This window comes from Tenrec ecaudatus, unplaced genomic scaffold (assembly GCF_050624435.1).
Source record: "Tenrec ecaudatus isolate mTenEca1 unplaced genomic scaffold, mTenEca1.hap1 Scaffold_215, whole genome shotgun sequence".
In the NCBI taxonomy this organism is placed as follows: Eukaryota; Metazoa; Chordata; class Mammalia; order Afrosoricida; family Tenrecidae; genus Tenrec; species Tenrec ecaudatus.
In genome coordinates, this window is record NW_027458390.1 from 23,794 (window position 1) to 36,914 (window position 13,121).

General features: G+C 41.9%; 1 pseudogene; it reads left to right on the forward strand.

The window, feature by feature from the left end:
* The window catches only part of LOC142436316 (ninein-like protein), an 88,973-nt pseudogene that overhangs the window by 7,023 nt on the left and 68,829 nt on the right, over positions 1-13,121 (forward strand).

The window sequence follows — 13,121 nt, forward strand, 5'->3', positions numbered from 1 at the left end:
TCTACACACCATTATTAGCCATTCTTATATCTATATTCTCTATGTTTCTGGAAATTCTTTTGGAGTATAGTGTACCTCTGCCTGGGTCACCATGTATATGTCATCTTTTAGAGCTTGCTGGAACATAAGTCTAGTCTTAGGTCTAGAAGCAATAATGGGTGGTGAATTCATTAACTGGAAACATTTATCAGTATCTTTTAAAGCATCTCCTCAAGCAAGGCTCCAGTAAATGCCCAGGATTCATATCAGCATGCACTATTGAGTTAATCTTTTCATGTGGTGGGAAGGGATAATAGTTTTTTTTTACTGATCATGAATTAAGATGGAGCAATCTCTTCAGATGGAAACAATCTGCTCTTAGCTAAAGTAACATTATGGAAATTGGGGGCTCAATCCACCCGTCTTCTTAATTATCTGCCTGTATCTCCCCATCCCAAGGCGTAAGAGTCCGTTTTGTTCCCAATCAATATTCTCAATTTAACAGCATTTGAGGTTGAGAATTGAGTTGGCACTATAATTCATCATTCTTAGGATATTACTCTTGAGTTTATTTTTTCAGTAATATCACCTCTGTTACCACAAAAAGAAAACCTTTTTTTTAAAGAATAAATGTAAACTTTGAAGTCTTTTATGCATTTTTTGATCTTTGACTCTGAAGTCCTGAGTTCATGTCTTTCCTTCTACCAATTTATTTTTGTAAGTAGGATAAATAATCAGCTTCTCCATACTGCTTACCCCGAAACAATTGCAGAAGAATATCAAACATGCTATCACTTAGAGCATCAATTTCCACCAATTCCTGATGTGCGGGTGGTGATACACTGCGTGCATCGAGTAGTGACTGTCAGACAGGGTAGAACTGCCCTCTGTGGATTTCTGAGACTAGTTATGGGAGTAGAAAGCTTCATCTTTCTCTTCCTGGTGGTTTTGAACTGCTGACACTGAGGTGAGCCCAATGCGTAACCACTACAGCACACCGCACACCACGATTTCACAGTGCCCTTTATACTCATGGGGGCAGTTATTAGTACCTTCAAACCTGATCAGACTTGGGAACCAATTGAGAAAATTGATCTGTACAACTTTGTTTCTCTAGAATCACTCTTGGAACCAAATGTTTTACACCGGGTTCTCCAGAGAAGCAAAAATTGTGGTGTGTGTGTGTGTGTGTGTGTGTGTGTGTACTGCTATACTGAACCCAGATCTGGATTCTCTCCTCTGGAACACCAGTTTCCTGTGAGCTCTTTTCCTATAGTTACACCAGAGTAGGGTTTTTGTGCTTGGTGAAGTATAGGGTAAACAGAAAAGATGACTCGCATTGAGATTAATTGACACAGTGGCTGTAAAATGAGTTTTAGGATGGTGCAGGACCAGGCAGTGTTTCCTTATGTTGTACAAAGTGTCACTATGAGTCAAAACTGACTTGATGACATTTAGCAATGTAATCTATATGTGTTTTTTATTTATTTTCTTTTTTAATGTCAGTGATTGTTTATTTATTTACTTATTTGTTTTAAAAGATCATTTTATTAGGGGCTCATACAACTCCAATCACAATCCATACATACATCAATTGTGTAAAGCACATTTGTACATTCAATGCCCTCATCATTCTCAAAACATTTGCTCTCCACCCAAGCCCCTGGCATCAGGTCCTCATTTTTAACCCTCTCTCCCCCCTCCCCCCTCCCTCATGAACCTTTGATAATTTATAAGTTATTATTTTCTCATATCTTGGTCTGTCCCACATCTCCCTACCCCCACTTTTCTGTTGTATGTCCCCCAGGGAGGAGGTCACATGTAGATCCTTGAAATCAGTTCCCCCTTTCTAACCCACTCTCTCTCTATGCTCCCAGCAGCGCCACTCACACCACTGGTCCTGAGGGGATCATCTGCCCTGGATTCCCTGTGTTTACAGTTCCCATCTGTACCAGTGTACCTCCTCTGGTCTAGTCAGGCTTGCAAGGTAGGATTCAGATCTTGACAGTGGGGTGGGGGGAGGAAGCATTTAGGAACTAGAGGAAAGTTGTATTTTTTCACGTTGCTACATCGCACCCTGACTGTTTCGTCTCCTCCCCAAGACCCTTCTTTAAGGGTATGTCCAGTGACCTACAAATGGGCTTTGGGTCTCCACTCCGCACTCCCCTGCTCATTCACTATGGTAAGATTTTTGTTCTGATAATGCCTTAAACCTGATCCCTTGAAACTTTGTAATCGCACAGGCTGGTGTGCTTCTTCCATGTGGGCTTTATTGCTTCTGAACCAGATGGCCGCTTGTTTACCTTCAAACCTTTTAGACCCCAGATGCTATATTTTTTGATAGCCAGGCACCATCAGCTTTCTTCACCACATTTGGTTGTTCACCCTTTTTGTCTTCAACGGTTGTGTCGGGAAGGTGAGCATCATAAAATGCCAATTTAAAAGAAGAAAGTATTCTTACATTGAGGGAGTACTTCAGTGGAGTCCCAATGTCCTTCTACTACCTTAATACTAAACCTATAAATACATGCACATAGATCTATTTCCCTAGTCTCATGTACAAATATATTTGCATATGTACATGTCTTTATCTAGACCTCTATGAAAACCCTTTGCCTCCCAGCTCTTTCCTCTATTTCCTTTGACTTCCCTCCTGTCCCACTCTCATGCTCAGTCCCCACCAGTGTTTCGGCAATTCCTCTTAGTCACATTACCCTTGATCATGCCCAACCAGGCCTCCTACACCCTCCTCACCAGCAATTTGGATCCCTTGTTGTTCCCTTGTCCCTGGGTTTGTTAACACCACTTCCTTACCTCCCCCTCTCCCATGTCCCACGGAACTATTGGTCCCGTTGTTTTCTCCTATTGTTCATCCAGCCTATCTTATTTAGACAGACCTGTGGAGATAATAACATGCACAAAAACAAGACAGAGCAAAACCAAGCAACAATATACAACAAAATAACAACATACTAATGAGAAAAAACAAAACACAACAAGAAAGAAAACTTGTAATTAGTTCAAGGATTGTTTGTTGGTCTTTAAAAGTGTTTTCCAGTCCAGTCTGTTGGGGCATCATGCCCTGGCCCCAAAGTCTACCTTCAGCATTCACTGGGGACCTCGCCGCTCTATTCCCTTGCTGTTCTGTTACACCCCTTAATTATTTTGCCTCGATGTGGTGGGATCCGATTGGGTGCAATACCCACACTGTGTCTCTGGTGTTGTCCTCTGTAGAGATATGGGTCAGTGAGGGACGTCATGTCTCATAGTGGGGCTGGCCATGTGATCCTCTCTGTCGACTGACTGCTCTAATTGGGAATATCAACCTCATGGCCTGGTGGTCCATGATGTGCTCTACTCTCTCCTCCTCCCCCTTCATATGCTCCCATATGCTCTGATCAGATATGTCCCTTTTCCAGAGCTGTAGATTCAGTGCTGTCCGTTGAAATAAATTCTTCTGAGGGGAGGGGCAGGTGTCCATTTGGTTGGTGTTGGGCCCAGCCCCCCAGACCTCTCCACTGATTCACTACTCCGCACCGGCATGTTGCATTCACATCTTGGAGCACCGGGTTGAAATCTGGTCCCTCTTTCCCTATGGAGACAAAAATAGTACCCTCCCATTGGGTGGGTTAGTGTCCTGTGCCCCCGCTACCCTTTTCTTTATTATTATTTTTTTTCTTACCCCACCTCCGTTTTAGTTGTGTACCATGTGTACCCCTGTGTTTGGTCTGGTCCCTGCCATATTATGTGGTCCTTGCCCCAGGAATGTTTGTATACCGTAGCTTTTTCCCTATGCCTCTTTTGCCTTTTTTTTTAAAGATTACCTCAGCAGCCTTTGAAGTCTTTCCATATTTAAGTCAGTGCTATCTGAGGTCTGTTTTCTTTTTGCCCTCTGGGTGAGGTTGTTCTATGTGGTGGGCTCTTATTTATGCTTGGTGGGTGTTGTTCTTCTGCCCATACTGGGTTTGCAAGGATCTTTTGTAGGCTGGATTTCTTCTAACGTATTCTTTGAGTTTTTCCTTGTCTGGGAAGACTCTTACTTCTCCATCTATATTGATAGATAATTTGACTGGGTAAGGTATTCTTGAGTTTGCATTGTTTTCCGTCAATTTTGGGAATATGTTATTCCACTCTCTCCTCTTCTTCATAGATTCTGCTGATAGGTCTGAGCATATTCTTATTTGGGAACCTTTGTATGTGATTGCTTGCTTGTTTTTCCCTAGCCGCACTCATGATTTTCTCCTTTTCCTCTAAATTGCATAATTTAATTCTTTTGTGCCTTGGTGACTTCTTCTTGTGATGCAGTCTTGCTGGGGTTCTTTCAGCCTCCTAAATGGTTGCCTGGTTCTCATTCACTAAGCTGGGGAAGCTTTCCTCCAAGAATTCTCTCACTATTGTTGCATATGACTTCTTTGTTGTCTTCCTCCGGTAAGCCAATAGTTCTCATGTTGTTCCGCTTCATAACATCAGACATCACTCTTAAGTTTTCTTCAACTTCTCTGATGATCTTATTAGATTTTTGTTTGCATTTGTTAAAGTCTGCCTGGCTGCCCTCCAAGTCACTGATGCAGTTCTCTGATTCCTCCAGTCGATTCTTGAGTTACGTGAGTCTGCTACTGGTTTTTGTTATCTCCTCCCTAAGTTCCTGTATTTCTCTTTTATTTATGGCTTTTACCTCTTCTATCATTTCATCCTTTTTCTGTATTGTTGCCCCATATCCTCTATGAATCCAAGTAGCATTCTGAAAATTCCTTTCTGTGACTGTTCAATGTCTCCTTCCTCTATGCATGTCATTATGTTCAGGCCATCTTCAGGCATTGCCTTTTGTTTTTCCCGTTGTTTCGTTGAGGTCGTTTGGGCTGATGGCTGTTTGCCTTGTGTTGGTTTAGATGAGCCAGGTGCCATTTTCCTGTGAGTTGTATAGCACTGGCTCTCTCTGGGAGACTTGCAGGAGAACTTCTTCGAACTGCCTATAGCTTATTTCACTATGGAATTAACCTACCACTTTATCCTCCTATAGCTTCCCTCTCAGGGAAGTGACCCAGAAGGCTGGTGGGTTGCCTGCTTTGGTGTTGCTGAGGTTGGGCAGAGGTTCCTACAACAGCTTGAAAGGTTGAGGAGTGTTGGCTGAGCTACCTTAGGACTCCAGGCACACATGTAGGAATTCCCCTGTTAGATGTTTTAGCAGAGTATCCCCTGGTGGAGGTTGGCAGGCCCTTTCCCAGCCTCCCTAGCTACACAGGGTGGAGTTCACCTAGCTGGGTGTGGCCCAGGCATACATGCCCTAGGCTAAGGGGAGTGGTCTGGAGAGACCAAGAAAGAGAAAGAGGAGGGAAAAAAATCAAGCCCGCTGAGCCTGTGGGGGGCAGGGGAGGGGAGGATATAGTGAAGACATGGAAACAAAGTAACAAATGTAGCTGAGTCCCGATCCCCCGCCAGTGGAGCTGCAAGGGTTTAGTCCCTGCTCTGAGGCGGCAGCAGCAAGCTGTGGCTGTGTTGAGAAAAGGCCCCTGTGCAGCCCTCCAAGACTGAGGGGGCACAGAGAGGAGCTGCAAGGGTCCAGTCCTTGCCCCGAGGTGGGTGGTGGCAAACTGTGGCTGTGTTGAGACCAAGCCGCTGTACAGGCTCCAAATGGTCCCAGGCTCCAGCAGAGACAGTGGCAGGGCCAAGGTCAAATCCAGCCGTCCTCCACTGAGGTAAGCCAAAAGCCCCCAGCCCCTCAAAACCATGTGGGTCTGAGCCTACTTATCATTATGATGCTCCTCCTGCATTCCAGCAGTGTTGACATTCCCTCTAAGCAACTCTCCTGGGCTGAAATCTGCAGAGTTCCTCTGGTATGTATTACTCCATCGCCATCTTGCCGGAAATCTCTGTTGTTGCTTTTTTTTTTTTAATCTCCCCCCCTCCCCAATCTTCTCTTAGGAGCTAATACAGACATCATACCATTTCATAGTTCAATCTCATTAAACAGCATTGTGGTATTGTGACCAAAATCCACTTCAGAGTCTTTTCTTCCTCCTTGATATCAGTTCCCCCTACTAATGCACCCCACCCACCACTTCCCCCACTGCATCCCCAGGAACCCTTATTCTAATTGTTGTTTCTCTAGCTTCATTTATCCTGTGTTTCATATACCAAAAAACATTGAAAAACACATAAAAAGCGTCAAGAAGGCTACCCACAATGACAAAATACAACAGACATAAAACCCAATATTAAAAAAAAACACAGAAAATATTAAAAACCAAATCAAGGTCAAATGTATCAAGTGGCAAAGTTTTAACCAATCAGGTCAGGTTTATCATTTTAATCTACAACAGTCATCTCTCCAATATTCTCTGTCTGATAACCAGCTTATTCTCATCTCTCAATTATGGTCAGAAGGAAATCACCAAAGGCTTATTTCCTATGTAGATCCTGCAAATATATTTTGGCCTTCTGATGTCATCCATTGCCTTCTACACACCAGAATCTCACAATATAAGCTCTGATAGTATTCCATCCTTAATATCTGGATTATATAATTTATAATCCTTAGGTCATAGATGTTGGTGTGCTTCTTCCATGTGGGCTTAGTTGACATATCACTTAAATTGCTGCTTATTTGAAAACAACCCTTTAAGAACCAGATGATGATAGCCTGGCACTATCTAATTTCTTCCCTGCACTTTGCTATGCAACCGTATCTTCTGTGTTTCATTTGTGAAGGTGAGTAATGAGTAGGGCCATGTCATCAGAAATAATTGTTCTTAGCCTGGAGCTAAAATTAAGTGCGAGCCCCAAATCCATTCCCAGATCTATGTTTTTAATTTGCCTCTGGCTCACCTTAGAGATATCCTTGTTAGTTTATGGTAGCAAATGATATCAATCTTCTCCATGTATCATAGGACCTTTTGTTTATAGTGTCATTAATTAAGCTATGGTACTAATTTTTTGAACACTAGTGAGAGAGGGAGATTAAATAAGGGTAGGCTAACTATATCTCAATATCTAGATTATTCATTTTTATAGAATAAATCCTTACCTGACTGGATGCTATTTACTTAAAGAAGTAGAGTTGGTTATCAGGCAAAACTTGCAATAATATTCACTGATAATGCCATTCAGGTCTGCCAGAATAAAACATATCTTAATACAGCAAGTAAGGCATTAAAGTATTAAGTCAATGTTGGTCTACCTACTGAGCTAGGTGTTTATATAAATGCATGTATGTGATCATGAGGTGTCAATAGGATCAGGTATCAGGCATCAAAGAACAAAATATCATATTGTGAATGAGGAGGAGGAGTGAGGAGGACCCAAAGCCCATATGTAGGCAACTGAACATCCCCTTACAGAATGGCCACAGGGAGGAGATGAGTCAGTCAGGGTGCAGTATAGCAATGATGAAACATGCAACTTTCCTCTAGTTCTTTAGGCTTCCCTCCCCCACCCCCATCATGATCCCTTGTACAAATCCAGCTAGACCAGAGGATGTACACTGGTACAGATAGAAACTGGAAACACTGGGAATCTAGGACAGATGAACTCCACAGGACCAATAATGAGAGTAGTGATACCAGGAGGGTAAGTGGAAGGTAGGGTAGAAAGGGGGAACTGATCTCAAGGTACATATAACCCCGTCCCTGGGGAGTGAACAACAGAAAAGTGGGTGGAAGAGACATTGGACAGTGTAACACATGACAAAATAATAATAATTTATAAATTATGAAGAGTTCTTGAGGGAGGATGGGTGGGGAGGGAGGGGACAAAATAAGCTGACACCAAGGGCTCAAGTAGAAAGCAAATGCTTTGAGAATAATGATGGCAACAAATGTATAAATGTGCATGACACAATGGATGCATGACACAATGGATTGTGATAAGAGTTGTACGAACCCCCAGTAAAATTATTTTTAAAAATTAAAATAAATGCAAGTATTTGATTGTATGTGTGTAATAAAACACATAGACACAAGTATGGATATTTCTTATATATAACCCAATAACTCATTATTAAGATTTGGGGTTTTCAGGGACAAGGGAATAACACATGATCTAAAATCGATGGTAAGGAGGCTGTAGAATGCCTGGTGGGTTGATCAAGTGCAATGTAGTCAAGAAGAATTACTGAAAGCCAAATGAAGGTCAAACATGATAGTGGGACAAGAGGAAAGTAAAAGGAAATAGAGGAAATAACTGAGGCAAAAGATATTTTAGATGCATAAATACAGGCATGTACATGTGTAAATATATTTATATATAACAATAGGGACATAGATCTATGTGCATATATTTATATGTTAAATAATAAGGTAGCAGACGGACATTACTCAACATGGCTCAAGTCCTCCCTCAATGCAAGAACACTTTGTTCTAATAACCTGGCATTCTGTGATGCTCAGCATCCCGACAACAATCGCTGAAGACAAAATGGGTGCATATGCTAATGTGGTGAAGAAAGCTGATGGTGCCCAGCTATTAAAATATATTAGTGCCTAGAGTCTTAAAGACTTGAAGATAAAAAAGCGGCCATCTAGCTGGGAAGCGAAAAAAGTCCACATGGAAGAAGCACACCAGCCTGTGTGATCATGAGATGTAGACAGTATCAGGTATCCAGCATCAGAAAGGCCCAAACAAACAATCATATTGATTCAAACACTGGGGTAGGGATGGGAGACCCAAAGCCCATCTGTAGACAATTGGACATTCCCTCACCATAGATTCACAAGGAAGGAACAAGCCAGCAAGGGTGCAGTATAGCACTGATAAAACATGCAACATTCCTGTAGTTCTTTAATGCTTCCCTCCCCCAGCCCCACTATCATGACCCCAGTTCTACCTACAAATCTGGCTAGAACAATAATGAGAGTAGCGATACCAGGAGGGTTGGGGACAGTAGAGGGAGAAAGGGGGAACTGATCCAAATGATCAATGTAAACACACACACACACACACACACACACACACACCCTAGGGTGAGGAACAACAGAAATTAGTGAAGGGAGACAGCAGACAGTGTAAGATATGAAAATAGCAATAATTTATCATTTGTCAAGGGTTTATGAGGATAGGAGGGTGGAAGAGGGAGGGGGGAAAAAAAGGAGGATCTGATACCGAGGGCTCAAGTAGAAAGAAACTGTTTTGAAAAGGATGAAGACAACATATGTGCTAAAATGTGCTTGAACTAATGGTTGTATGGATTGTTGCAAGAGTTGTAAAAGCCCCCAATAGAATGATAAATAAATTTTAGATTTGAAGGATTAAAGCCATAGTCTTTTGGGACATCTCATTCATTCAGTATAATTTAGTTTATGAAGTTATGTTCTACTTTTTAGTTTGTTGAATTTTTTCTGGAGTTTCAAAAGCTTATGACTGGTCACCTAAGGTACAACTTAAAGTTCTACTTAAAGTGAACCAAAGAGTAAGATGGAAACTAAAGACCCGAAGAAGAATCCAATCCAAAAATCACATCCACATTTACCTGAGACCAGAACTAGATGGCTACCATTACCTAATTAGTTCCATTGTAGATGGCTCCTGATAATAAAACCATAAATTCCTATTATATAAAAACAATAAAAGATAGATCTGATCTGGAAGACTTAACATTATTGATATGAAATAATCTTTAAACCTTGAACCAAAACTCACCCTGAAGTCTCTTTATAGCTAAATAACACATTAGCCCCCAAACTAATAAATACCACCCATAAGTACTGTGTCTTTTTAAAGAGATCACCCATATGTGACCCTGATAGACATTGAAGCCAGATTTAAATGAGGATGTGGAACAAGGGATACCATTGCTGATGTCAGTGGATCTTGGCTGAAAGCAGAGTACACCAGAGGTTGCTTGTGTTTTATTCACTAGGCTAAACTATCTCATGTGTGAATCATAACAGTTTGGATAGCCATGAGAAGAATGGGAATTCCAGACCACTTCATTGTGCTCATGTAAAACTTGTGCATGGACCATGAGACAGTTGTGGGTACAAACAAGGATATCCTACTCAGTTTAAAATCAGGAAAGGTGTGCATCAGGGCTGTGTCCTCTCACCACACTTCTTCACTCTGTGTGCTGAGCACATCATCAGAAAAGCTGCATTTCATGAAGAAGAATGGCAATGATTAGAAAAACATAATAACAATTTGTGATGTGCAGATGACATGATCTTACTTGATGAAAATCAGGAGGACTTGAAGTAATTTCTGATGAAGATCGAGGATTAAAGCCTTTAGTATAGATTACATCCCAATATAAAATAGATCAAAATCCCCACAACTGGACCAATAGGTAACTTGATAAATCGAGTAGAGATTGAAGTTATCAAGGATTTCGCCTTGCTTGGATCTGCAATCAGTGCTCATGAAAGCAGCAGTCAGGAGATTAAATGATGCGATACATTAGATAAATATGCACAAGATCTCTTTAAACTGTTAAAAAGTAAGGATGTTACTTTGAGGACTAATATGTGCCTGACCCAAGCCATGATACCATTTTGACTGTATCATTTCAGTTCCCTCATGAACCTTTTCACTTCCCTTGCGTACACATGGAAATTGGATATTGAATAAGGAAGACTGAAGAATAATTTATGCATTTGAGCTATGGTGCTAGCAAAGGATATTGAAAGTACCACAAACTACAAAAAACAAATCTGTCTTGGAAGAAGTAGAGCAGGGAAGCTCATTAGAGGCAAGGATGCCAAGACTTCATCTTCTTTCCCTGTGCATGTTATCACGAGAGACCAGTAACTATGAAAAGAGGAAGCCCTCGGAAAGATGAATTGACACAGTGGCTGCAACAAGGGCCTTGAACATATGAACAATTGTGAGCATGGCACAGGGCCAGGCAGTGTTTCGTTGTGTTGTACTTAGGGTCACTATGAGTTGGAAATGACTCAGTAGCACTGAAAAACAACTAAAATAAGTTTAGAGTCTTTCTACCTAATATATATATGTCCATCATGTCCTGTCGTGTATCTATCCATCCCTCTATCCAGTTGTTCCTCCTTAATTTAGAAAACCTTACTGGTGTTGGTACACTTCTCCTAAATTCTTCAAGTGGTACCACGTTTAACTATCTTCCCTTTATTTCAGGCCAACTTCAAGTCTGGAGCCCTCTGGAGCTCAGCAGCCCCTCCTTTCATACCCCTGAGATCCAAGCCCAGATAATCTGGGAAGAGCTTGGCGTTGGCAGCAGTGGTTTCCTCAGTATGCAAGAGCTGACTCTGGTCTGTCAAACCATTGGGCTACAAGACCTTGAGAAAGAGGTGAGAGAAAGCCTGAGACTGACCTGTCTCAACCACTTTTCTTTGAAATGTTTGGTCTGAAAACTCTCACCCTCTTTTAGACTATGATTCAGACATATCAATTTCTCATTAAAACTCTTGACTGGCTTCAAAACTCCTGTCAAAGAATATATCTCAGACCCCCCCCCCCCCCATTGTGATAAACTCTCACCACTGTAGGGCAGTTGTGCCAGGCACTCTTAGACACAGTCACTCAAGATCACCGTTCCCTGCCTGCCAGGCTGATTGTACTACGGCCAAGTAAGGCCTCTTTAGAACCTGTCTGTAGTCTCATCAGATGGGAATAGAGGTGGAGTGTTATATTGCAGTCCTCACTCTTCATTAAAGCGCTCTTGGCCTAGCTGCTGTTATCCTGTGACCCACTGGAGCCAGGCTGGTTTTTGTGGGTACATCTTCCACCAACATACTGCAAGTTCCCAGCCACAGCAGATAGGAAATAAGTTATTTATGGAGTTCAGGCAGTTTGAATGACTCAGCTACTGATTATGGAACTAAAACAGACATGGTAGTATAGATTTCCCTTGAGACTGATAAGGAAAAATATTTTGGAAATACAGCCAGTTGGGACCTAGACAATTTTGAATGTGGATGAAGATGAGCAAGCTGCCCTTGTTGAATGCTTGATCCAAAAGTTTGGAGAAGCAGGAGGCCCAATGGTGACATCTGGGTTGAGCTGCCTGTTTGTGGAACCTCTGCATCAAGCAAAACATGTGTTCTGATCCAGGTGTATGACTTTTGTTTAGGAAATGGAAGATTTGTTTAACAAATTGGATCAAGATGGAGATGGCAGAGTAAGTCTTGAGGAATTCCAGCTTAGCCTGTTCAGTCATAGACCCAATTCACTTCCGAAATCTTCTACTCCCATCGAACTGAGTGATCCTTGGACTCATTACCAGGTAAAATAGGACAAATAAATTATGAACCACATTAAGTATTATCTTTCTGATGACTGCAACCATAACCGTCAGCATCTTTCACAAACCTGTCCTCTCTGAGTCACCTGACTGTTGTCCAGGGGTTCAAGAGGGATAAGAAACAGAGATATGTGTTTGAGATTCTGGGGTCACACAGACCTCCATAACTGTATGTCCCTGGATGGCATGCTCATCTCTGAGCCTCATGCTCCTCATCTATAAAATGGGGCAATTGTGATGCCTGCCTCCCAGGTGTTGTTCTATAAGACCAAGTAGTGTCTGACATGACAGCTTCAGCCATTCTTAATTGTGGGATAGAGAACATTTCAGTAGGGAAATCCCTTTTCCCTCATACCATGATGCAGCAGGAGAGCAATGTCAAAGGGCATTCTGCAACATCTCCCTCGGGCAGCCCTTTTGATTTAGGTCCTGAGTCTGGATTCCTCCCTCCTATCCCTGGGTTTTATGTCTTGCAGAAGTACCAGATCTCCGTGCAGCTTTAAACAGAACAGATTTAGGCAGTTTCCTTAAATCATAGCATTGCTCAGTGACTGCTGGGTTAGCACTTTCTGAACAGAAGAAATTCCTTCTCCCACCACAGAGCAGACTGCTCTAAGGAATTCTTGCTTTCTGCACAAGGATGTGGCTGACTCCCATGTTGTGTGGGAGGCAGAGTAAAACCAGTGTGATATTCTTCACCACTGAGTAGGTACTTCTGAGAGCATAAGTTTTTCATTCTAAAATCAACAAGAATGCAGGAAGAAGATATTCAAGAGCATTAAGGAGAGATTTCAGGCCATATAAGGTAAAAAAAAAATCAGAGTATGGCCCTTATATGTCACTGATTGGGTTAATTGGCAGATATGACTTCCTTGAAGCAGAAGCAGCCCCATGTTCCCTTTGTATTCATCTGAAGTATAGACTAATGTGGACA